Source organism: Calidris pugnax, unplaced genomic scaffold, assembly GCF_001431845.1.
Source record: "Calidris pugnax isolate Ruff unplaced genomic scaffold, ASM143184v1 scaffold49, whole genome shotgun sequence".
NCBI classification, from domain to species: Eukaryota; Metazoa; Chordata; class Aves; order Charadriiformes; family Scolopacidae; genus Calidris; species Calidris pugnax.
Genome location: NW_015090798.1, coordinates 2,177,251 through 2,204,397, shown reverse-complemented (window position 1 = coordinate 2,204,397; position 27,147 = coordinate 2,177,251). Strand labels below are relative to the sequence as shown.

The 27,147-nt window shown below is 34.7% G+C and overlaps 1 long non-coding RNA gene across 1 annotated transcript; it reads left to right on the top strand.

Annotated features, from left to right (window-relative positions):
- The first annotated feature begins 208 nt into the window (after window positions 1-208).
- Window positions 209-27,147, top strand: LOC106885138. Its single transcript, XR_001411388.1, has 6 exons — window positions 209-316; window positions 17,300-17,426; window positions 21,074-21,133; window positions 24,443-24,606; window positions 25,797-25,972; window positions 26,645-27,147. It is a non-coding gene; the product is annotated as an uncharacterized LOC106885138 (long non-coding RNA).

Sequence of the window (27,147 nt, the reverse complement as noted above, 5' to 3'; positions counted from 1 at the left end):
ATTATGAATGAAACGGAGTGTTGGGATTTGTCCTGAAAGATACGGCAGTTGAACTTCAACATGAAACATTTGGGAAAGAATTTCAATGATGCTCACCCTGAGAGGAAAAAGCCTCACCATCCAGCCCCTCTGGGTTATATCCCAGGGGATTCAGCCATTCCATTTTATCTGGCTCCAGCTGTCGTGATCAGAGACTGGGCAACAGGTGTCCTGTCCCTCCCTGCAAGAAAGGGTCAAGGCTCCCAGGAAAAGAGGAGATTTTATAAAACACATGCATGGAGTCCGGCTAGCAGCTGATGAAGAGAAGACATTGCAGGTAGGAAGGACTTGCTAGCAAGTAAATAGAAGTCAGAAGGATACTTTTGAATGAATGATGCAAAACCTGTATGGCAAGAGAAAGAAATCTTTTTTTTTTTTAAAGGAAGGTATCTCACTGGGACTATTTGTGCATTACTGAATATGAATAAGAGACTTTCAAGTAATGGGAAGTGAACCTGGGGGGGGGGGAACAAAGAAAGATTTCTATCTCAAATATTCAATTTTAATCCAGGGTTCTGTTGAGACTATACATAGAGAAAAAGGTCAAACTTTCCTTGTTTACTTCAAAACATGAAAACACGTGCAGCTCAAGATGCCTTTCCTAGAATGTTTGCAGAGCCATTACAGCTTAGGAGTTTTATTTAGTTATTTTTCTCTTTTTGAGCTGAACTTCCCCATTTTTGTTCTTATCATCTATAGTACTTGTCAACATTTATGGCTTTAAAATGTATAATAGCTTCAGGCAGAATTAATTCAGTCATGATACTTCTATACTGAAGCAAATCACCAGTAAAATTAACACTCATTAAAAGCAAAAATGTTTAAAACCTAATATCTTATTGCAAAACTGTCCATTTAGTGAAACCCAATTAAAATGCAATTAGCTTTATAAGTGATGTATATAATATCTAAGAAGGTCAATTGCTTTGCACTTCATAGCTCTAATTTGTTTTCAGATTAGTTAGTGTAAGAAAATTTAGAATGGCTTTTAAACTTTTCTCTTTTAGGGAGTATTTGGTGCTATATGGTGCCTTTGCTTAAGCATTGTTTTAAAAGGAGAAACTGAATAATTAATTGTGAATAATTCAGTTTTTATTTGTGTGTTCTTCATGATAGCCCCGAATGGTAGAATTTCTAGTAATAAACATCCTTATTTAAAGAAACTCCTTGTTTTCAAAGATGTTAAGTAGATCTTTTAATCCACATAAATCAACATATTCTGACTTTTGAAGATACTCAGTCAAACCCTAAGTGGCTATCAATGGAAGGTTAGACACCTGTTTCATGGTATGATGAATTACTTCTCTCTAGGTAGCTATTTCTCTTTGCTGACATGTGAAAGATTTGGACAGTTAGCCAAGATGGATACCGAGGTTCCCCATTTCTTAGATGATTTGATAAGATGAATCTCCACTAACTGTATATAGCAATTTAATTTGGAGGAAAAAAAAATTATGATAATATTAATCCTTTGTACTAACTCCTGGTAGCAATAAGATCAATTTCAAACATTTTTTATATTGTTAAAAGATGAAAGAAATTTTTATTGAAAGCCAGTGAAACCAATTTACTTCTGATATAAATTATTTAACAAATTATGAACCAGCTGAGACGGAAGCTAAATTCTCAGCTCTCTCTCTTATGAGTCTTCAGTGTAAACTATTTAACATCCTTGTTTATCCCTACTGTTCATACTCCAAGGTTTTGTTTCTCCTTAATTACTGATGGGCTAAAAAAAATCTTTTCCTTTCCTTTGATATGCATATTTGAACTTGCTACCTCTGAAGTATGTAAGGAAAAGTGTTTCAATTCTTCTGCCTTTCCTGCGTCCGTTAAAATGCCATCTTCTCCATCCACAAATAGGTCTATCACTTTAGAATTGCACTTTCTTCTTTTACGTTTAAACTACATTAGTTGTTTAACTATGAGTCAAGGAGTTTTTATCCTTGATATCTCATACATTCCATTCTCTCTTTTACATTTACATGAGCACATTTCCATTGCTTTTTTTTTTTTTTCCTCCTATCAGCTGCCTTCACTTCACTTTGGAACCAGCAAGTTTATAACCAAAGTGTTTTTTTATTTTTTTAATATGATTTGGGCTGTTGATATTTTTAATTTTTAAATATTCTATTAATTTAAAGTACAAAGAGATTTAAAAAAATAAATTACAAATATTTTTTCTGTTAGTACTATATTTTCTTGTTTCTTATGTAGTGATTGTAGATATGACATTTTATTTACACCCATAAATTCCATCAAAGAGATGGTTGCTAGCAGGTAACTATGATTTTCATTTTTTTAATAAAGAGAAAATTGGTGTATTTTCTGACTTCACTGCTCATTTGTATCAGAGAAACATCAGGGAAAAATTACCCTCTGGCCTTATGTCTGGTAAATTATAATTACAGAGCAAGCCAGACATTGTCAAGCTTGGAAGAATTTAAATACCTGTTGTTTTGAAACTGTCTTTTTGTCTCCAAAAGTCTTGGATGAGTTATTTGGTAGTTTCAGAGATAGGTATCAAATTTTATGTGAATGTGTTTTGTTATGGAACAACTGTACCTGTGTGAAACCATTTTGGATGCTTGGGTTTTTAATGTTTACATACCCTTATGATAATCATGATAAAAGTATCTAAGGAAGTGGGGTTATGTGAGTATATATAGACACATATATATATATAAAAATTGCATTTTAACCTAAGTCATATGCCTGAGCCCAGACTTGTCCCACATCCAAGGCATCTGGGTGCAAGCCCAAGCTCAGCCCCAGTTCTGGATGTGCTCTGGAGCATGATGTGGGAGACAGTGTAGGGCCCCTGCTGCTTTCAGCACACACTCAGTCCTCCTGCCCCAGGCAGCAGAAGCGTGCACGAGAGAGCAGCTCCAGTTGTTCAGCATGTGTCCTCCATCACCACTCAGGGTGATGTCAGTCGTCTGCCCGCTCCTTGGCCTCCTCCACCACACGGTCCACAGCAGCTGTGCTCCCGGGACCTGCAGCCAGCCTGAGCGGGGCACAAGGCAGTTTTGTGTCATTCACTTGTGAGTTTGGGGCTATGTGCCCTCTTCTTAATCCAGATTCTTCAAAGATTCAATGCGTTTGTAGTCTATAGGTATTCCATGAGATGGAAAACATTGCAGAAAAGCAGGACTCGACCTGTTAACTTGTTTCTCCTTAATGACTGTGTTTCTAATGGGATAGCTGGTTTGGGTTTGGGTTTTTTTTTCTGGCTTCTCATGCCTTACTCTTAATGAAAAAGGAAAAGGAATAAAAAAGTGAAAGAGAAAAATAGAGCCTTATTTAAAAGCAAGTATATTGAAACTGATTAATACCTTTGTGCTTAGTCTTTTAATAAGAGAAGTATTTCTTGTGAGAAAAACAGGTTAACATCAACAGGAAATGAAAACATCTCCCAAAGTAAGCAAAAAAACCCAGAAGTTATTATTACCTTCTCATCTGCCTAGATAACTAGAAGTACTCTCAATGAAGTTATTTCTCCAGTCTTTTGATAATCTTGTCATTAATATTTTTCAACCATCTAGACAAATAGTAGCAGATATCAAACACATTTTTTGTAGCCCTTAATTACTATCAAAGTAAGCTCAGGGCACGACTGGTTTTTAAGAGAAACAACCCATTATAAATAAGTCTAGCTCTGTTTATGCGTTTGTGACTAGAGTCAAATGTAGCAGCTTATGGCAGCGGTGGTATGTACATCAAATTTGTAATCACAACTCGAGAAAAAGAGTTGGCTTAAAAAGATCAGAACTCTAATTTTTTATTTCAGTTGACTAATACCCTTGGAAAATAGCTTCATGGTTATTTTATTTGATGATAAATTTGTAAGAGTCTTTGCCTGTTGGAATGTGGTAAACAAGAGGGATATGGACAGAAATAAAATCTAAACAGAACAAAAGGTCTACAGAGGACCTCTGTGACAGTTAAACCCCTTTATTGATTGATGTAGCATTTAGTCTCTTCAGTTAGGAGATTCGTACTTGACACTGTTTTTACTGTCATCTTGTTACATAAATTTCTTAAAATAGGGAAAAAGAAAGACCGACTCCTGAGTACGTAACTTTGGCAAGAGAAAGGAAATGGTTAAAGCCATGTGCTTACAATATCTGAGTGATTTTCATGAACAGTGAACCTTGGGTCTCCAGTAATACTGTTCAAAGAATAGCGTGCTTCCTACGGTAGATAAATATTAAAAGATCACGTGCTTTTTCTCTTATTATTGTTATCATGGTTGATGATTATCATAAATTGATATAGAAATGGAGTCTGGATACATTCCAGAAGTTCAGAAAGAAAAAAACAGTTCAATCACTAAGTATTACCTTTGGATTTCAGATAAGTGGAAATAGAGAACTTGTTATGATACTTCCTCTGTAAATGTATATTTTGTAGAAAATATGCATGGAATTAAAAAGGACATCAGCTGAAAATGTATTCATGTAGCTGATCAGTGCTCATGAAGTGTAATTAAAACTGATAGTATGACCTGACAGGATAGGGGAGGACAGGGTGCCTGCATGAAAATTTAATGGAATATTTAAATAGGGGTTTTTTAAGTACTGAAATAGATTCTATTTTTTAATAATTTTTAATTTATTCTGTAAAATTCTGTACTGGTAGCAAAGTCATTTTATGGATATTTTTTTTTAAGCCAGGTTGATTATTAATGGGTAGCAGGAGTATGATTTTAAGACTGTTTCTATTTTTCTACTACTTTTATTTAGTATTTCAGAACCACAGAACGTTTGAGCAACAGGCAGTTCAGTTCAAGGTTGGATTTCTGAGAGAATGGAGGGCAACTGCACCTTTAGACATCACAAAAATTTTGGAAGGGTTGGAGGAAAGGACCAAAAGCATCCTGAGTATTTTCTTTTTTTTCATTTTGGGAGGATTTTGCAGAATCAAGGGCTGTCAAGAAATTATGCGTCTGCTGTTGAGAAGGGCACCACCATTGAGAAAGGGCAGCAATTCTGCCAATGTGTCAGACCAAGATAAACATTTGGAAGAAGACGAAATTACTCAAACACAAAATATTGTAATGTCTTTGGATACATATTTGAATTATTTTAAGGACTGCAGTTTCTAATACTCTTTATCCCTATGTGTCATGAACCTGGGAAACAATTAAAAGGGGGATCCCATGATCAGAGTTCATGGCAGTTTTTCCAAGCCTAAATTCATGTAAAGACACAGAAAGGATAGCACCTAAAGGAAGGAAGACAACATATTCCTGCATTCTTAGAATGCATTTCAACATCTAACAAGATTTTAAAGTATTGTTCTTTTGTCTGTGTGGGTTGGATAGCCAGATACTGGCAACATAAGGCCATGAATAAATACACAGTGACTGTTCATTGTTTTTGAAACATTTTTGACCTGGGAAATCAAGGTGGTAGTTAAATGACAGGAAAACACATACACTCTAAAATAGAATTTGTAATTCACTAATAATGTCTCTCCAAATCACACAGAGGCTAAAATCCCTGGGAATAAATCAACAATTTGGTCAAAAGGAAAATTAAATTTACCCTCAATCCTTTTTGTGTCGGTAAAGATACTGACTCCTTGCTCACCATGAGAATGACTGCAAGGCAGGCAATGCCCTTTCAAAATCCAAAGCCCCTTTGCCTTTGTAGCATATTTTGTACAATACCAAAAACTTAAAAGCTTATTCCTTTTTGTGCTTTCGTGTCAAATTTCATCCGTTCTGTCACAGCTGCTTCCTTACAGTTTCAGGGTTTTCAATGACCTTTGTGGTTGACCCTGACCCATTCTTCCTGTTTCCATGATGTGGTATCATGATGATTCCATGAAGTGCAGTCCCTGAAGGGGTTAATGCTCCCCTGCCATTCAACTGTTAGTTTCTCTTGAATTTCCCACTAGACTGTCACAAAAGATAACAGAGATGTAATAAAAAGGTCATGCAGGTGCTCTCACAGAATATGTTATCAAGTTCTACCAGTGAAGGAATGTGAGTAGGCTTATTTGAATGAACAATGAGGAGACAATAAAAGAAAAGTCGTATTATAGACAGCAGGCAGGTTCGCACTAAAAGAGTAAACAGGATTTACTGTATTCAAAGAGCTTGAAAAATTACACTCATTAACCATGTATCAAGTAAATCGATAATACCATTATGTGTTACAATGCGAATTAGCTTTAACAGCTATTTCGTACAATTCAGCAGGGACTCACAGCTAATTCAATTTCTATTGCATTGTATTCACACTAATATTGCTTCAAATTGGTATTATTTTTGTTTTGCCCTTCATCTATTTCCTCACCTTATTCAATACTTATAAGAAAATAAAATATAGCCATTAAGAGGTGTAGGTTTAATGTAAGGCTCATTGCTGCTGCACCCTGTGTCAAAACGGTGATGACCAAACCTTTTCCTTGTATGTACTCCTACTGATGCCTTCATTAGCTGGTCGGCTTTCTATTCCACAATAGATCAATGCCAGCTCCCAATGATTCCTTAAAACAGGTCATCCATGAGGACGTCTCCAGTAAGGATCCTTCTGTCTACCCCTGTCCTTGCTTTGGCTTTGTCAGAGGCTTCCTGGATGACTATTACTCTCAAATGCAGCAGCTGCATGCTTAATTGGGAGCCAGTAAACGAAAAAAACTTGATGTTCACACCTTTACTGTGCCGCATGGTTTAATTTAATAAATAAGGGCAGGAAGGAGGGAGAGACACGAAAGGGTGCTTTGTGAAAAAAAATATCTAATGAATATGGTTTATACGGATAACTAATATACCATGGACAAAACAAAGCAAAATGTAAGTCGTGAATTGTGGCAAGACAATACAAGAATCACATTTAAGACTTTGAGTGTGTGAGATCTTGTGAGAGAAGTCTCAGCCTTTATGAGACAAAAACCAGGGCAAATATTGAATCAAGCATAACCAAAAATGTCTGTCATAATAACATGCCAGAAGTCTTCCACAGGGTCATTTCCCTTGGTAAAGAGATCATAATCAATTTAATTTATGATCTAATTTTACTTCTTTTACTACACAGAGAATTTTTTTAATAGAAAAGGAAAGGGACACCAAGTGATTTTTTGTTAAACAATACACAGAGAGAAATGAGGAAAATGGAGAGATTTAGGGAAAAAGGGAGAAGAATTACATATCGTATTCGTTGCATCACAACTGTTACTCTTCTAAATTTTTTTCCTATGCTTGAACATTTAATCCTCTAGGCAGAGATACAAGGTACTAAATCCTGAGATATGTAAGATTGCTAAATCTTACACAATAGTCATTAGTTCACATCCACAAGCCATTTCCAGTATTCTGGTATATGTTGCAAGTGAATCATACAAGCCATATATGCAACCCAGATCTCAAACATTGCTTCACAATGTATTTAACCTGTGATAAGTCTAGTGAATCCTTCTGAGTTGCTTCTGTCTCTGAAATTTGAGCCTGCCTTCATTCCTTGGGTGCTTTTATCCAAAATGCACTTTTACACTGCTCTAATCAAATTATTGAAAAAAACAGATATTTCTTATTAGTCCACAAGTGGAAGTCTGCAAATAATCAAAATTATAAATGTCCTTAATTGATCATTAGAGTTTATTTATCGAATTTTTTGTTTGTGTCAAATAAAAAGAAGAAAAAAAAGATTGAGTAAACTCTTCGTCTAAGAGAGTCCAAAACCAGGATAATAACTGCTGGCAATTGTTTGCTCAGTACTGTGCATTGCAAAATAATCTTTTTTTTGTCTTTTATAAGACTAGCCAAATAATTGTTTGTCATATGACATAGAGTGCACGCAGATTTTCTTTGGATCCCAGTTGTCCTCTCAGATTTTTATCTACACAGTGATTTTTGGGGGATCCCAGCAAACACCTGGTTTCAAAATTTGCTTGTTGCAGGTTCTTTGCACGTGATTGTGAGTTTAAAGTTTGACTGAATAATAAGAGAGTAGTTATTAGGTAGTATTGGCTAGTTAAAATATAGGAGCACATGTGCTGGTTTTTTATGGGTTTTGGGGGGTTTGGTGTTTGTTTTTTTTTTTCCCCTGAGGGAATGCCTAACTGGATGGGGAAGCAACCGTACTGCATGCTTGAACTGGGGGTTGTTTTCAATTGAAAACAAAGCTGCAGAAGGTCAGAATGAGTCACTTGTATGATATTACAAGTTTCTAAATTGGTTGTTTTCTTGGTGGCTCATTAAGAGCTTGATTTAATGTTGCCAGTCTTTTACATGTAGAATATTGCTTAATGTAAAAATGGGTAAGAAACTGTCCTACCTAGGCAAGGCCCAGAGCTATAGGTATTAGTTTGTCTTCAAGTTTCCCTGAACAACATTCCTACTCATCAGAAGACTGAGTAGGTCAGCAAATACAGTTAATTTCTTAAGAATTTATGAAATCTGTGCAATTAACATGTCACTTCAATTAAAAGTAATAATAAAATTAAATAAAATTTCAAAAAGTAGAGGGAAAATGTAAGTCGTTTTGAGGGAAGTCAGAAAGCATGGAACTAAAGCCTAGAAGCAGATGAACAGAACATGAGAAAGAAGGAAATAACAAGATCAGAGTTGTCAATATGTGTTGTGAATAAACCCTTTTGCCACCTTGCCCTTTTATACGCAAAGCCGCTGTTTGCGACCACATCCTCTCAAATGCAGGGGGCAGACTGTGATTCCACTAAGCCAAAACAACAGAAACCCACAGGATGGTAACATGCAGACTACACTTCTGTCTGCATCACTCTCTAGTTTCATGCATTCATTCATCTGCAGCTGCCTTCCCTCATCTTCGAGGCTACATCAAGGCTTCCTGCTGCCAGGCTGTGGCGAGACGTCTCGGCTCAGCCGTCCTGGAGGGAGAATGAAGGCACCCATGAGTGATTGAAGGTAACAGATAGATGGACTAAGTGCTCAGTAAACAATACATGTGCCTATGAAAAATCTGGTGCCCCAGGCCAACTGTCCATTTGGCCCAACCCCAGCATTTAACAGTTGCTCAAAAATATTTGTATTCCATTATAGTTCATTTTTCCCACATATTTACTGTAAAAGATTGCCATTATGGGTTCCAGCTTTTGAACTGGACTGACCTATCTTGTCAAAATCAGAACCATGTCAGCAGAAGCTGGAGACTCTTCTGAAAACTACATGTGGAGCCTGCTGTACATGATGTTTTTCAATACAACTTGTTTTCTCCCCTTGTGTAGCCCGCTGTCTGATGAGCACAGGGAGCTCTGTGAGGAATGTGTGTGCAGCGAACAGCAGCAGAACATGAGGACAGCATGCTGAGTTAGAAAATTCCTTTTTTTTTTTTTCCCTCTGGTAGAATATGCCTTGTCTTTCCCCCACCAGATACACACACAATCCTGTATAGACGAGTAGTTGAAAGGCACTTATTGTTGACCTATTCCTCTTTCTCATTGCTTGTTTTGGGGGAAAGAATTTAGCCCAAAATTGAGCTGTGCCATTCTCCTATTTTTTTAGATGCTATTTTCTGGAGAATAACTTAGAGTAAACAAAACACTGGAGACTGGCTTGCCAGCTAGGAAAACTAATTACATGAAAAGATAGGACTATAAGATTCTAAGACTGCTATAGCTTCAGAAAGTACAAGTAATGTTTAATTAACTATATGTGAATTTCTAATCCTTTTTCATAGCTCTGCACAGAATACATGAGTATAATTTTGTCAGACTTCCATCTCTCAAGTCACCTTTGTTTCTGTCAGACTCTGGGAATGGATTTTGTCATGTGTAAGCTCAAGAAATTCATTGTAAAGGCATGTCCTTCAGACAGCATTTGTCCTACCTATTCTCAGCATTGGTGAGGAGCAGTCAGATGCTCAGGAGCCTTGCAGTCAGATGCTCAGAGGGCTGCTCTCCCAGCCCAGCACCGTGGATGTAGGGTGTCTACACTCACAGGCCATGAGTGTTGAGCTCTCTCATCCTCCCTGCAGGAGAAGGCAAGGTAGAATTTTCAGGTCTGCTGTGTTTATTTTATTTTATGTGATTATGTGTGAAAAAGCAGGTGGAACAAGGGAGGGTGGTGATGTTTGAGGCACTTCTTGCTTTCTGTAGGTGCTCAGAGGCTCTAACAGCGGTTTGTGGTGATCTTCACAGCCCTGTTTCCTACACAGTCATGCTTCCTCCTAATGGAGCAGCTGGGAGGTGACTTCTCAGCCAGAATATTCCTCCTGAAGCTTCTTCCTCAAGTTGTGGCCCCTTACTCCATCAGCAAGTGAACTGAGTGGCTCATGCCCCTACTTTCCAGGGTGAGCAACTCTAAAGCCAGCAGGTTACTTGCACATGTCCAGGTCTCCCTTGAGCTGTGTGTGATGCTCTTTTAGCCTTAATCTAGGGGGGTTTGTTGTTTGTGAAGTCTTTCTTCAGGTAGCTTGAAGCTTGGCACATTACAGTGTGACGCTAGGGTTGTGTGGTATGTCCAGTAGTGCCACTAAAGGGAGTGTTGGGTAACCGTAGAAGGAAGATCTGCTGAAATGGCATCTTAGTGCCAGCAAGTTGGAAAGACCCCAGCTAGGTGTAGCTTCATCCTTTCATCCATGCTGTCTTCAAGGAGAGGTTTCCCAAGCAAATTATCACAAGATAATTATCTGTCTAGTATTATCTGTAGGTTGCAGCACAGTACCAGCTTACTATAAAGAGTACCTATAACCAAGGGCTAATTTAATAAGATACTTTTGTCCAATTTTGTCCAATTCAAACTACCATTTGTCATCCTCACATCTGTTTATAATATATTTCATAAGAAACTTTGAATTAAAGATATAGAGCTCTCCAACAGAGGCATATTGGAAACAGGTTGGCTCTTCCAGGGCCCAGTAGAATTACAGGTAATGGTGAATGTTAAAATACTGTCTTGTAAGATTTTTTCAACAGACTTATTTATTGTCTATTACCAACTGTTCTGAAACTGATTTCTACTACTTTTGCACCCTTCTCCTGCTTACCTTTCCATTTATTCCACTCTTATTTTGCTTATAGGTATTATAAATGTTAGCAGCAGATATTAAATAAAAAAGTATATGACAACTATCTAAAGTAAAAATCTGTGTCTAGAATTCAACCAATAAATGATACAGCAGAAGATAGTGAACCGTGATTTGGTATTTCTTTTATTGTTCTAAAATAATAAAAAAAAACAAAAAAAAAACAAAAAAAAAAAAAAAAAAAAAAAAAAAACAAAAAAAAAAAAAAAAAAAAAAAAAAAACAAAAAAAAAAAAAAAAAAAAAAAAAAAACAAAAAAAAAAAAAAAAAAAAAAAAAAAACAAAAAAAAAAAAAAAAAAAAAAAAAAAACAAAAAAAAAAAAAAAAAAAAAAAAAAAACAAAAAAAAAAAAAAAAAAAAAAAAAAAACAAAAAAAAAAAAAAAAAAAAAAAAAAAACAAAAAAAAAAAAAAAAAAAAAAAAAAAACAAAAAAAAAAAAAAAAAAAAAAAAAAAACAAAAAAAAAAAAAAAAAAAAAAAAAAAACAAAAAAAAAAAAAAAAAAAAAAAAAAAACAAAAAAAAAAAAAAAAAAAAAAAAAAAACAAAAAAAAAAAAAAAAAAAAAAAAAAAACAAAAAAAAAAAAAAAAAAAAAAAAAAAACAAAAAAAAAAAAAAAAAAAAAAAAAAAACAAAAAAAAAAAAAAAAAAAAAAAAAAAACAAAAAAAAAAAAAACAGAAGCCAGACACATAAGTGGAAATATCTGTGCTATTCCATACCAGCTAGAAGAGCTCACCTGGGTCTCAGCGTACAGACACTGACATTTGGAGCAGGAGGGATAGGGAAGCCACTGAGAATGGTTCCCAGAGTGCCAGGGCCACCTCCAGCATCCCACATTCACACATCACACCATCCCTGCCAGCCACCTCCTTCCTTGTCATATCTCATGGACGTGCCACCTTGCAGACAAGCCTAGCTCGTGTCACTTATTGCTGGTTCAGCGTCTGACTCTTTAGTCACAGCTGAGATCAAATGGGCAGCTGAAACAGATAGAAGCAACTTTCCTTGCATAAATTATCTGGATTTAAAGCAGGTGAATGGCATAAAGATTTTTACATACAGGGTGATGGGCACACTACCAGCTTTCACTTCTGAGGCAAAATACGGATAATTTTTTTTAAGTGAATTTTTATGTAAATATGTAGCTCTCCTTACTCTTGTGAATAGTCAGTTGCTATGGGAATACTGCATCCCAGGTTTCATATTTTACCTCAGAAACATCTCCACATATCCTTGCTATCACAGGCCTTAGGCACCTAGAAGAAAGGGAAAAGAAAATAAAGTAAATAATCAGAAGACTGTATGTGTTTAATGACATTAATTTCTATCTAAAATACACTTTGTAGATATTCCTTAGAGGGCTCTCAAGAGTATCTTGTCATATTGTGAGATTTACTAAGCACTGATAGATTTCTAATGACTGATAGAGACTGGTATTACTTTCCAAGTGATTGGTGTGGTTTCCTTTCATCTTTGAGTTTCTATGAAGCAACCCCTAATTTAAAGTCTAATATCTTTCTTCTGTTCCCATATGCAGCAGATGGCACATGCGACTACATCCTACTTTCTAATTCCTATGTGACATTTATTATTCATCAGAAAGGAAGTTAAAAAATATTATCTTTCCAGCTTCTGGTTTGGCTAATCGTATAAATTAGACAAAATATTGCTTAAAAGAAATTATATTTGAAGACATAAAAAATATTAAAAGTATAGCATAGGGGCCACCCAGTGGGGCGGCAGTGTATTGTTCTGTCAAAGCGTAGTTCAATTAAAAAGCACAACTGTTGAAAACTCTTGCTTGCCACCATTGTCCACTATATATTTCTGCGTTCATCTGGTGGTGTTTCTCCATTGAGTACTAAGGGAATTGGAGTGATACTCAAATACTGGGTACCATATATTCAAATATACCCAATTTCCTTCTATTTATGATTACAGATTCATTTTATAAGGTTCTAGAGAAACGCTTATCAATGCCTCTTTCCAAACTACAGGCAAGGTTGTCACTTAGTCTTGCAGGTCATTATCTTCGCATGTATCTTTGGTTAAAGGGAAATATTCTTGACCCATTAATTGAAAATCTGTATTTTCAAGTGAGTATGGCCTATGTACCATAGCACAGTGACTTAAAACGTGGAAGAGTCTTGGACAGCAAGGTAAAACTGCCTGAGAAATAAAAAAGAATTGCATGCTGGTAGCTTATTTTTTCTTTAGACTGGAGTAGTTCTAGTGCTGGGGTGTCAAAGACACCTGAATGTTAGAGACACAAATTCTTGGTATTCAAGAGGGTTTTTTTCTAGCAAATGACATTTTAAAATTAATTTTAAATATATATATATATTGTAAAAGTAACAAGATCTTGTCCAGCTTACAGGGTATGAGTTCCAAGTTTACCCAAAACCAACTTCCCTGTAAAAGTTCTGATCCTCACCTGGAGTTTGTACGCTTTCTGAACTGTTTCCTCTGTTAATGATTGAAAAAAAAAAAATAATGGAGATGCAATTGCAGCTTCTGTTCTGGTCTTCAAAAAAACCCCAGTAGAATCAATCTAGATTTTAAGGTTGGTTTAGTTTCCAAAATAGTAAGGTGCTTTGGGTTATGCCTTTCTGCTATGTCTGCTCAGCCTCTTGAGTGTAAAGAGATCGGTTCCATGGTAACATATTTTTAAACTATCATGTACAGCTGTTCTTAAATACAAAAACAAGTCACTGTTTAAAATATCCTATAAAATATCTGGCCTAAAGAAAAACAAAGAGCATTTCTTATCAATTCACTCTATTGCTCCTGAACTGTAGTCATAATTACTAAAAAGACTAACGTGTGGCATCTGTTTATCCCCATTATAGAAGTCACGTGTATCTTGCTGCATACAAATAAGCATTTAAAGGAGAAAAGTGCATGTGTTTTAACAGATTCAACATTCTTGAATTCAGAGCATATATATACCAGTTAATCTTGTAATTATTCTTCACTGTGCACCGTCTCCCTGTGCGATCATAGATCAAAATGTCTTAGTTACTGTTTTGATGTTGATAATTAAATTCCACTGTCTATAAAGTTAGATGTGTTTAGCAGAGGCTGCACTAATGTATGATTTTAATCTGAACTACCTTATAGATAGTCACCCTAATAATAGAAGAGTAAAAACAGAACAGATGCTAAAACTTTCTTCCCTACTCATGCAGCACGTACTTTTTGAAAATTTTTAAGCTCTGGAAGGATGCCAATGCTTTTTCTCATAGTTCATGCCTACTTTGGTGCTCCTCAGTGGTCAACTTTTAAAATTATCCTGATACAAATGAATCCAGGATCTTCATGTCTCGGAGTCATACTCTTCTCCAAGAGGCTATCATCCTTGTTACACCTTGCAAAAACAGAATATAATTCCTTGAAAATAATCAGAGTAAGGGAGATGGTATGAATATTACCTCTTATGAATTTGAATGTTTTTATGAAAATGTGTGGAACTCTGGGGCAACTTTTCCAAAGAGGTGTCCCTGTGCAAGTAACCTTGAAACCTTCAGAGTTACCTTAAGAGTTGTTGTGGTTTTGTTTCTTTTTAGTGAGAAAAAGAAATCAGACTGATAACATAAGGTTAAGTGGTACTGGTGTTACCCAGGTATTCACTCATCCTTTCTTCTCCATGAATCAAAAGGCTCACTCATTTTACTTATGCTTATGAGATTTTAACTTTTTTGTTAGTGAAACTTGGATTAACTCTCATGAGGCTTATGGAAGTTATTTTTTAAAAAAATGTAAAAAATTTTTGAAATTGACTGCTATCTTTGTCAGTAGAGCAGAGCTTTTTTATTTTCGAAGTAATGTCAAGCAGTAGAAACCCAAAGTACCACACTTTACAAATAAATCCCTTCTATGTAGGCCTTTCAAAGTTTATGTGGTGATAACACTTCCTATTAATACTTTGTTCTCAAAGGCAGTATATGTTTTCAATTTGAATCAATTGTTTTCTTTACCTATGTCTCCTTCCAGTTCTTAACTAGTTATTAAAATAACCGAAATTTATTTTCTTTAATATGAAAAATCTACTGACATGGCTTAATAGGATCATACTCCTTAAAGCTCCTGGAAGTTATTTGCCTTTGAGAGACAGAGATAAATCAGTAATTATTAGTCCAAGGATTCTGTAGGTTAATCTAATTAAGAATCCAGACTTGTTATGTCTTGGTTGGAGTCCTAGTACCAAAGGAATTTATAGCTCATTTCACTATAAATTTGTTTTTGCCATCTGCCTACAGAAAATAAAGAAATAAATTGCTACAGTACCTACAGCTTGCATCACACTTTCACAATGCATCCCATTTTTGCTACTACATCCAGATGGGCTGCTCAGTTTCTATGTAGTTAGTAATATTCTTCAGACCTGATCATAATGGGATAAAGATATTTGTAGTAAATCCTGTAATTTTTACATGTATTGTTTTGGTATATTCAGAGTGACTTTCTCCCTCTCACACTTTCTCCTTTTCTTTATCTTTCCCCCTATCTCTCAAACACTGTACCTCAGATATCACTATCATTCATGGTGGTATAGAAGTTCTGATAAACATCAATGTGGTAGCATGATCTTTCATGTCTTTATATCCAGAGTACTAAAATTCTTGGATTTATTGATATATATGCATATAATTTTCTCACTAAATTTGATTGCTATATAATTGCATCATTTTTAATGTGACTTCTGGTCTACTGTGGTTTTGGAAAACCACAGTATTTATATAAAATTCTCATCTGTTTGGTAGTAACTGCCCTCATATTTATTTTTTTTCAAATTTATGTTTCTGAAAATTTAAGATAAAAGTGGACTTACAGTCTATTTCTACAGAACCTACACTATGAATGTTCTTCCGAGACAGGTAAAATATCCCATTATTATTTTGGGTCCATTTATTTTAGATCACAGCTTTCATTTAAAAAAATCCTCAGTAAATCTGTTGGTTGAGGAAATATTTCCCATGTATACATGTTTTTTTTCCTCTTAGCTTTTCCACGCTCTTTCTACTCATCAAACTTGATTCAACTGACAGGTAGGGAGGAGTCCAAATATTACCTTTTTTCCCACTGATTTTAGGCTGAGAATTAGAAATTCAAAAAACAAATTCCATCAGACATTTCTGAGGCCTTAAAAATCTTCAATTAAACTGGGCTAAACAAAAAGGCAAAATTTTTGCATTTGATTATATGAAATCAGTCTTTCCATTTCCCTTTAGTATGATCCCCTTCTTTGTTTTTATTCCTATCAAAAAGAAAGGAAAAGCCTCTCAGAAGCACAGTGTGCACAGAATGTACCTTTTAACTCTGATCAGGGTGGAACTGTTCACGGCAAAGTCCTTCCTATGCTGTTGCAGCGCTCGGCATCCATGAATCCAGAACTGCTCTTGTGCAGATGGAGCTCTGAAAACAAGGCTGACTTCCAAATCCATTGGGTTTTGTCCCCTTAATAAATATCCTCAGGAAGGAAAATCTAATGAAATGAAATTAAATGATTTCACAGGATTTTGTCTTTTTATCCCAGTAATCATTTGGCCTTTCTGTTGAGGCTTTATTATTCTCAAACATAATTCTATATGATTCCCATGCAGATGAAACACTAACACAGATGATAATTTAAAACTCTCCTTATTATTCCTCATAAGAACTTCAATAAATCATTATAGTATTATCATTATTCAGACTTGTTTTGACAAGGCTACAACCTTCATGTTTCAAAATGAGTTAGGTCTGAATTTATCTAAGCCCAGGGTACTTTATGTGTTCTGAAAATGTCATGAAATTTTCACTGCTATATATCTTCATAGTGCTAATTTACCACCAGAACCATATGTTCCTAATCTTATATTACACTGTATATATATATACACTGTATAAAACACTCAAAATTGTGTTCATTAAAAATACGCCTGTGGTTAGGTCAGCCTATCTATATTTATTTTAGGTAGGAGGTAGGGTTCATATTCTATTGCTAGCCATTTGGTAGAGACTGTAGCACACATAGGAATGGCACAGAGGAACTGAGAAAAAAAGCAAATGTGAGTACAAGACATTTTTTTGTTCCTTAAAAGGAAAGTTCAGATTCTTATTCAAAGGAATGTGTATACATTAAACATTTGCTACGCTCCCAAAATATAACTTAAATTTTGGCACAGAAATAAAATGCCAAAGGTGACGTTTCAAAGTGTGCATTTCTTTTCATAAATATTCAGGGTTATAGTTTTTGGTTTTTTTAACAGGTTGGAGAAAAATACTGTCAAGCACACTGAAGCAAAAAAGGATCCAAAAGAAAAACATCTGGCAAAACCAAGCATTTTGAACATGTCAACTTATGGTTGACTGTCCTACTCTCCTACTCTCAAAATGGTACGTGGAGAAATTTTTGCATATATGATGTTATATGTAAGAATGTTCTTTAAAGGGAGTTCCAGTGTATTGTCTGTTACAAGAAATGCCATGCAGTAATGTTAATTTATTTTTGGTGTTGTTGTTTAAGCAAGTTAAATAGATACATAAAACTTACATGAGTTGTTGGCACGCAAGTTATTGCTTCCTGGGGATTGCAGCAAGTTACTGAAACCTTTTTGAAATGATGTCAGGATTTTTTGTAATTGAATATGCATATTTTACATGTTGGAGGCTGAAACACACTTTTTTTGGCAGGCTCTTTCAACAGATGCACATGCTGGGGCCCTATTCTAGGAGGTCTTACAGCATACGTAAGTCAATATTTGTGCATAATTTATAAAACTGAGCAGTGGAACATGGCTTTTCCATCAAATTTACACGATCATATTTCCCTCACTTTGTATTTAGCTTAAGGAAAACAGGATGTAGAAGCCCCAAAGACATCAAGATGTAATAAAAAAAAAAACCTCAAAAATTAAAATGTAGGATGAGGAACTGAACACTATTAGCTAATTCTAGTAGAGATTGACTTTTTTTTTTTTTCTGATGGAAAAGCACAAATGGAAAACAGAAACAAAGAAGAGTATTGAAAACTTGTAATTAGTCTTTCAATCCATACTCTCAAGTCTCTGAATGTTTCTCTTTAATTATCCTGTCTTTCAATTTCTTTCAGATTTTTGATGAAAGAGATAAGCATAGGCAAGGTTGTACTGAGTAGAAACCATTTTCAAAACATGTCTAAAGTGTTTATAACATTAGTTAAAGAGTTGCCTACATATCTTTTAGTTCTTTATATTGCCTTCATGCATTCCAGCTATAAGAAAGGGAAGACACACAATAAACATGCTTGTGAGGAAAATGAATTGCTGTGTCTCAAATATGATGCTATAGTGACTGAAGGTCACTGAATTCAGCCCACTAATTTCTAGTACTGCATAGTCATTAGAAATCCATTGAAAAATTATGAGTTTAATACATCATTAGCCATTTTCTATACAGAGCAAAGGCTGCATAGATATTAAGATAAATATTAGTTGACTTTTTTGATTTGCTGCCAAATTATCAGCAATGAAAATATACCACACAAACTAAACAAAATCTTAAAAAGATAAGTAGGGGATAGTGATGTTTTCATTAATTTCCTATACTTTTATAAGCAAAGAATAAGAGTCATATGCTACTGGGCAGAGAATCAATAAATATTATAATGAATATCAGCTATATCCTGTATTTCAGCTATATCCAGTGAATGCTTGGAACAGGATAGAGCAGGAATATCAGGTCCAGTATCACATCTCCTCCACAAATCCATGAGTACACCAGGGCAAGGGGTTTTGAGCTATTATTATAGAAAATAAACTTGAACTGTGATTGCTGTGGATTAGAATATATTTTATTAATAACAAATTATAGTAAGAGCCTTAACAGAACCATGCTGAAATATTTAAAAAGCCAATAAACTATTATGAGGATCCTTCATTTTAATATTTTTTAAAACATGTATTCTTCCATTTGGTCAAATTTGAAAGACAAGGATAAGACCAATGGTGTTCCTGGCACAGGTATGTGAATGTAGGCACAATATGGACTTTAAAATGTACTGGCTTCTCTTCTGCCTTCACTTTTGAGCGTTTTGGTTTTGGGGTTTTTTGTTGTTGTTGTTTTGGGGTTTTTTTTGTCAAGTTCTGTTTATAGGTTATCGCTGATTTTATGTTGCTACTTTACCATAGGATCTAAATATATGTTGCATTATCACACAACTCAAGGTTTATGAGAAAAGTCTTAATGAAGCCTCTATAGTCTACTGGTTTATTTTGACCAGTGATCACAATGTCATTGATTATTTATTATTCAGAAATGTAGGACAAAGTAGAAAGCAATTTTGGTCATCCTAATCTGCCATCAGTTGTTTTCAGATGCTGGCTTGAATTTGTTTCCTATCAAGAAACAATGACAGTGTGATGACAAAACCTCAGAATTCCTCATTCCAGGAAAAAATAGTTTATATATTAGCTAAAGCTTTTTGAAGTACAAATCTGAGAACTGGGTTATTCCTTTATTACTAGTATGGTGAAGATCTTTAAGTGCCTTATCTATAGTATCTTGTTATTTCTAGTTCCAGAGCTGGGAAATACTAAAATTTTAAAAAGAAACTAAAAGAAAATAAAAAATCTGAAAAAAAAAAAAAGCTATCATGATTTCTAGAGTTTCAGAAAATATCTTGCTTTGGTTCTGTTTATATTGCCACAAATTGTATTGAGTAAATAGCTTTGCTTTGCAATGAAATTTTTTTCATTACTGCTGCTATTAAGTAAAACTGTAAATATCAAACCACATAGAATTCACTGAAAACTGGAGTGAACTTAAGATTCTTTCATGTAAACCTGAGTGGATATCCAGATCTTGTCCAATGCACTAAAAACTGAGAGAATATTCAGCAATCTCAATTTAGATTTGCTTTTATTATGGAGATCTATTTATATAGCTCTAGTTTTTAGTTTAGCCTTTGTCTTTTACACTGCATAGGAAAAAAATTTGGTAACAAAGATTTATTACTCCACAGATAAGAAATGAACAACAACTCTGACGGCTTCATGAGAAGTTCATGCTATTGCATGATAATGAAGAACAACTATTCTGGTGACAAGAGTGGGGTGCCAATTTTAGTAATAGTTTTCAGTCACAAAGCTTGGATTTGGACATGAACTTCCTGAAGAATATGAAATAATCAAGTATAGTCTTTAAGCTTTGGCTCCTCTTATAAAAACAAAAGCATTTCAACATGAGAAAGTACAGGTTTTTTACTAAATACACTATGTATTGTGCTGCTGTGCACATTTTACCTATGAGTGAACTGATGTACATAATGACTTCAGATCACACTGCAAAATCTGTGTGTCAGGAATATAAACTAGCTGTTGTCCCTAATTATAGCCAGCAGACCACATTCCCATTAGTCAAAAGACTTTTCATTTCATGTCTGGAGATTGGTACTAACAAAATATTATTTTCAAAAAATCCTGTCTTGAAATAGCTAAAAGAATCACTGGGAAAATAGACCAAGACTTAACTACTGCTTTCCCATTCCTGGCAAATTTTACTAGCATTCTGCTGCATACACTGCTTTTAACATCTTGCTGTCATAAATTTCAAATAAAATTATAATGATGTCAAAGATATGGTGTTAGATCTGGCATCAAGAATACAGTTTACATATACAGTGACAAACTTCCTTATATAATAGAGAGAAGGAGCTAAGAAATCAGCTTTATCAAGCGTATCATAATGCAAACAACTAGAATAATGAGTCTAAGGACAATTTCCCAGTATGCAGATGTGATTAAATTGGGTGGAACATCAAGTAATGAGGAGTAATAAAGAAGGACTTGAATCACTGAAGAAATATGCCTGAGCTAATTTATAGTAAATAGGCTTTGACAAAGACGGATGTATCGTTAGGTGCTAAAAGGAAAGAAACCTCATCTCTGTGAATAGAAAGGTGCAGAAGTCTTCTCCTTTCAGACAGATAATCCACACCTCTGCCAATACCCTGTACAGTGTACTTTTATATAAGTAACACTTTATATATAAATATTGCTCCACAGCAAATGTTACGTGAAACGAAGAGAGAGACTGTGGAGTATCAAAAAGAAGCAAATAAAAAGGTAAGAAACACCCACCCTCCCACCCCCGCACCCCCAAAACCAGAGGAATAAGAGTGGGAAAAACTGGAAATACAAAATATTTAAAGTTCTTTTGAAATGTTCAAAGCTAGATTCAAACACAGATTGAAGAGAAGAATTCTGCTTTAGCAGAAAGATTCAGTAGATTAAATGCTCGGTTCTTCTCTATGTCTAAATCCTTACTATTCTTTGTAAGATTACCAAGTTCTAGTTTCCTTTTCAAGTGGAAAAATGTTGCTGAATGTTACCTTTGAAAACACAGCACCTTTCTTCTGCTTCTCTCTCTTTTCTACAATTCCTTCCCTATATTGAAAATTTAAGTCTCAATAGAAATAATTTGGAAGTTTACTAAAAATAAGCATTTCATACTTTAGCTGCTTGCCTACAATTTGAACCAAAGTAGCCTAGAAAACTCATTGAAATAAGCAACCTGAACACACACGCACACACGTATCACAATGTACTGGCATTCTATTGAAGAGGTACATTTGGTGACTTCTGGCCTATATGTCTAGATTTCACCAGACCTTTTTTATTCACTAAGGGCTCATCAGTCACTCTAGAAGGTCTTTCTGTCCCTTTTTAATTACCCAGATTTTCCTTAACTGCAGTCTTATTCTCTCTCTTAATTTACCACTGTCACCACCCCTGGCCTGAAGCCAACCCCAATTTAACAATTTATTTTACCTTCAGAGTGAGCTATCTTAATCAGTTTCTCTCTCTCATCTCTTCAGCTGATATCTGTGCAATAGCCACAAATGAAACCCAATGTTAAATTTGTGCCAATACCTCCTCCTTCTGTATAGTACACAGAGATTCAGAAAAAGGAGCACTCTCATTTTGTTGCATCCATTGATTTCATAGGGGTTCTGAAATGTAAATTTAAAGTCCCCGAATGAAATTAAATAACCAAGCACTATCTACGCCCTTAATTTGGTCAATGTGAGTAATTCCCAAAGTTACTGAAACATAATGTAAAGCAGAAGAATGACATTTGTTTTCCAGTTCTACTTTAAATTTCCTGATACTTGAATGCATTGGCTGCTTGTTATAGCTATCAATATATCTGTGCACTAAGAAAGCAAGCAAGCTGGGTAAGTGTTAGTGCTTTAATTTTCTTGACTATTGCAGCTGGTCATTGGTGAAGTGGACTGTAAACTCAATGTTTTTGAGATTTCCTATTTGTATCCATTCCTCGAATAAGTCTGATGACATACTAAGATGAAATACAACAATAACAAGCAGAAAAGAAATGGTTTTCATTTAATCTATTGCCATACAATGAGTGAAATATTTAACATAATAGAATTTATGCTATATTATTTCTAGTACTTTCTTTGCTAAGAGAATTGAAATGACAGTTCTTTATGTTTTAGGCTTTCATTGTTAGAAAATTGTTGTACATAAAGTAATAGAGGGTACACAAACCCTGCCTGTCATATTTTGTCTCCCTCTTTCAAAATAACTTCATCGACAAGGAAACTGGGTTTTGTTTTGTCTCTGACGTTGATTTATACCAGTTCCCAAGGGAAAGGGAAGAATAACTAATTTTTTTGTCAAGAATAGCAACACACTGAAATAGGCATCATTATGATGTTATATATTAACTTTATATAATGGTTGAAATTAAATTTCACTCTGAATAAGGCATTGGTTATGTAAAAGTATATAATCAGCAAATTTCCATAGTAGTAAAATACTCTGAAACCCTTAAAATAGAATGTAATAAAGACAGGGCAATATTTGTATTTCCACGAGTAAAAATTCATTTGAACTAAATATTATAAAATAACTAGATATCTGACAACTATCTTGATACTAATACAGTATTTCTTCAGGGTTTCTGGCAAACCTCAAGAGGCCAAATGCCCTTCCAGAAAAACAGCATGATGCAAATATGACCAATCACATTTTACTGTGATTATATATGTATTTTCCATCAAGAAATATTATATTTATTGGGTTTCAGCAGGGATTTTATACTATCAGGGCATTCTTGAAAGGGAAACTCAATAGCAGAATTAATGTAACATTGAACAAATATGTCTTGCGAGAGATGTGACAAAAAAAATATTACCACAACTAGGTTACTGCTGTGCTAATGCCAGCACTGCTTTTGCCAAGTCATCGCTTCCCTTTGTTTCTTTATACGTTCTCTCTGTATCTCTTGGCTAATCTGATGACACTTAGAGTGTTGAGATTGTCTTTTTGCTGTTTTGCATATGTCTAGTCTGCTTCTTTGATGTATAGACACATATTTCTAGCAGTAATTATTATTAGAAGCAGTGCTGTTTAAACACATGTTGTGGTACTTTTCAATTTTCTTACTCTTTTCTAATAAGCAAATGTATGAAGTCAGAAGGAGCAGAAGATAACAAGAATTTTAAATTATATGATTTATGTCAGAGAGAGTGCCAATGAGTCACTCTCTTTTGGGTAAATGCACTGTCTGGCTTAAGTTTGGGGTTCAAGTAAATTAGTAATGAGAGTGGAAGCCATAAGATTGTTCCAATAAGAGTCCCTTTTTTACCCCCACAAATAAACAGCATTTTATCATTCTGGAAAATCAAAGAAATGAGACCAAACAGAGTTATATTATGATCCATTGAATAACTGAAGTCAATATAGAGACACTGATTTCTGTCAACCAAGGATACACAACCAAGGAGTGTTCAATAGGTGCAGAAAAGAAAGTCATACAACTGCTCACGTATGGGTTACTTAAGTGTCATTATCTATACAGTGCTCTGACCATATCCATAGCCACTGAAGGTAAAACTTCATAAATTATTTATTAAGCTGATGATATTCGTAATGTTCTGTTAGAAAATTAAATGGATCCTTCCCCCCCTCCATGCTTTCATTTTCTGTCTCTGAAGCATCAGTTTTAAACCACCTGACAGAAACACAGACATGCCTTCAAGCACCAACAGCAGGATTTGCTTTGATCCTGCTCTGAACTTTATGGTTAACCATCTACTTAACCACCTGACTAAACGAACACATCACTGAGTGCTTGCTCTAAAGCTTCTCTGTATAACTAATGAAAGAATTATAAATGTCAGTACCACAGGAAGATGATCCTTTTTTTAAAATGATACGAGTATATCATCAAGCACAGTTATTAAAAGTGTTTTTCCAAGTGAGATATCCCAGCTTTGGGCTTTTTTAAAATAAAAATTATTGTTATTATTAATAATAATAATTGTTATCATCATAATTTCCATGCTAACTCTACCAAAAAAAACCAACCATATTTTTCAAATGCATTCAAACAAATTCTATTTCCAGATGCATGTCTCCGGGCAGAATATGAGTTTGAGAGAAATTCTTAAGTAATTCTGGTTTGCTGTGTACACAGAAAAAAGCCCAGCCCAAAGCACATCCAAAGCTTTCTGTCCTCTAATTCCAGCATGTGGCTACTTCCCAACTCTGCAAAGGATGTTCGAGCTCAGGTAGGAGTGAGCAAAGAGGTTAGTACCTTTTTAAACATCACAATCATTTTCCTCTTCAGACACTTGGTACAATGACAAGTAATTTATTTATTTTTTTGCATAATAAATATTGGTTAGTTTTCATACTAGCCAGAGGGTATCTGTCAGTTTGTAACATGATCTTGGGAATAAATGAAGCATCTACTGTCTTGTAAAATAGAAAATAAAACACTGTTCAATTTATGAAGTTCCCTGAGGTGCTGGGGTTGAATATTCAAGTAAACTCAGAAAGCACTGGACTAAGAGAGTTTTAAATGTGCCTTCAAGAGCCACAGTGCTTGCTCCTAAATCCTGAGTTTGTTGGCTGTGGCAAAAATATTTCTCATTTGCTCCCTTTAGGCTTTAGGAAAATGGAAAAAAAATCCCAAAACAAAAACCCAAAGCACAAAGAAACTCATTATAGCATCCTATTCTATGAATATAAAACCACTTCTACTACTTGATGATACCAAGAGTAATCAGTATGTTGCACAATGGAAGACCATGAAAGTTGCTAATAACTGCACTTTTAGTGTGAATAGTGATAATCAGAAGTGTGTTTTGCTGGGATCTTTGGTAAGAATTGACATGTTTATTATTTTTGATTGACATCGATAAGCAAAATACAATCAGTTTATTACTATCTTGTTCTTATTTACAATTGTTGCTGTTCAGAAATTTCCAGGAACGTGGAAAACTTTTTTTAAAATGGCAATTTCAAAAAGGGAATTTCAAAAAAAAAGAGAGGCTTATAAGATTTAATTTCTGATTCTTTTTTAATTGCTTGTTTGATGCTAAAGTACATTCACTTTGAAATCTCTAGTACAAAGATTTGCAATATTAATAGCCTCAAGCTATTTTGGGTCTCAGTCAGTCCTTATGGAGATAGTTTGGGCAAATTTTCTCCTCCCCACCCTACCCTTAGTTTTATAGTAAACCAGTGGTTTAACAAGGAATTTTACTAAAAGAATGACTCAATTAGGATCATCATGTATAAAAATTCTTATATAAATAATTTTGTACGCTATGAATATGAAAGACCTACAGCTGAAACATTAATTATTAAATAGGAAGTAATTAAATGAAAGATTTGCTGAGGCTGGAATACACTGTAAGGAAAAGTGAAACATCTAAATCTTCAATGGAATCATGACGTTTTCTGTTATTTGCAGCCTAACATTTCCACATATTCAGCTCTCTAAGTGACACTTCATCTTACTACAGATGAATGTTACCTTCAGAAGACTTCACTAGAGTAACCTCTAGAAGTGAACAAGCCTGTGCAGCTTTTGTGTCCCCCTTGGAAAAACTGCATGGACTAGACAGCTGCAGACACAATACACAGCATGTGAGTAACCACGAATTACTTATGAAAGTATAATTTAGCAATGTTGTTCTGAATAATTTGTGTCTGCTGCACTTACAGGCATTTTTCTGCACTTATTTCTTCTAAGAGTCTTTTGGGACAGGTAAAAACCCAGACAGATTGAACTGATGGAATGGGATTTGCGTCTAAACTGAATGCTCCATGTACAGTATGTGTCTTTAAACAGCAGCAGGTGACCAGTATTTTGAGCTGGATACCATTTATTTTTTTAATATTGCATAAGTTAAATTGGAATGAATGAACTGTGGCAAGTATTCTGTGGTTACTATTTTTGAATGATAATGGTTCAAACATAGATTCTGAATTCGATACTATATATAAAGAAAAAATCTTTTCCCCTATACGTTATTTATTGACCTGTCTGTTCATTGAAATTTTTATATTGTTTATATAATGGTGATTGTTCACTTTTCCTTTGTTCCAGGAACTCAAAATAAAGATCTAATATTTTCTGTATTTCTCTTGATTGTTTCCAGATATTTCAGCGTATGCTTTTTTGTATGCTGTTTTGTGTAGTGAAGTATGAAGGCTGATTTATCTGCAACAGACACACAGAGGGGGAGGTCTCATCAGGCACTTGGGAAAGAAAGTACACTTTTCACAAATGAACTGTTAATTTCTTTCCCATTTCAGCACCCATGTACTCAGGGACGTTGGAGCAGCTGTGATGAGAATGATGGATGTTCCAAATTTGTTGCCATTGAACTCCTCCAATTTTAAAAGGTCACAGAGTGAAGAAAATGAAAACCCTGTGTTTTGGCAGAGACAAAGTTACCCTGGCATGGCAATCATGCCAACAAATAGCTTTGTGCTCATATCTAACACAAAATCCTAAATTTCTAAAATACCTTTTCATCATTTTTATAAGGCTGTTATCGCTTTAACTCTTTCAGAGTTTGATGTATTATTATTGTGCTTTCATTTTTCTTGTGTTCAAAATTTGATCTCAATGTATTGGTATACTTCTAATCTTTTATTTCCACATATTTTGCATCTCTCGAGTATCCAGGTATCCCAGGCTTTCCCACACAGTCAATAAATTCATTCCTTTTTTACCACTCTTCGTTCTGTATCAGTTCTGTACCTGTGACCTTAAGAAAGATAATTCTATTAAAATTTTCCTTTTTTCAACCATA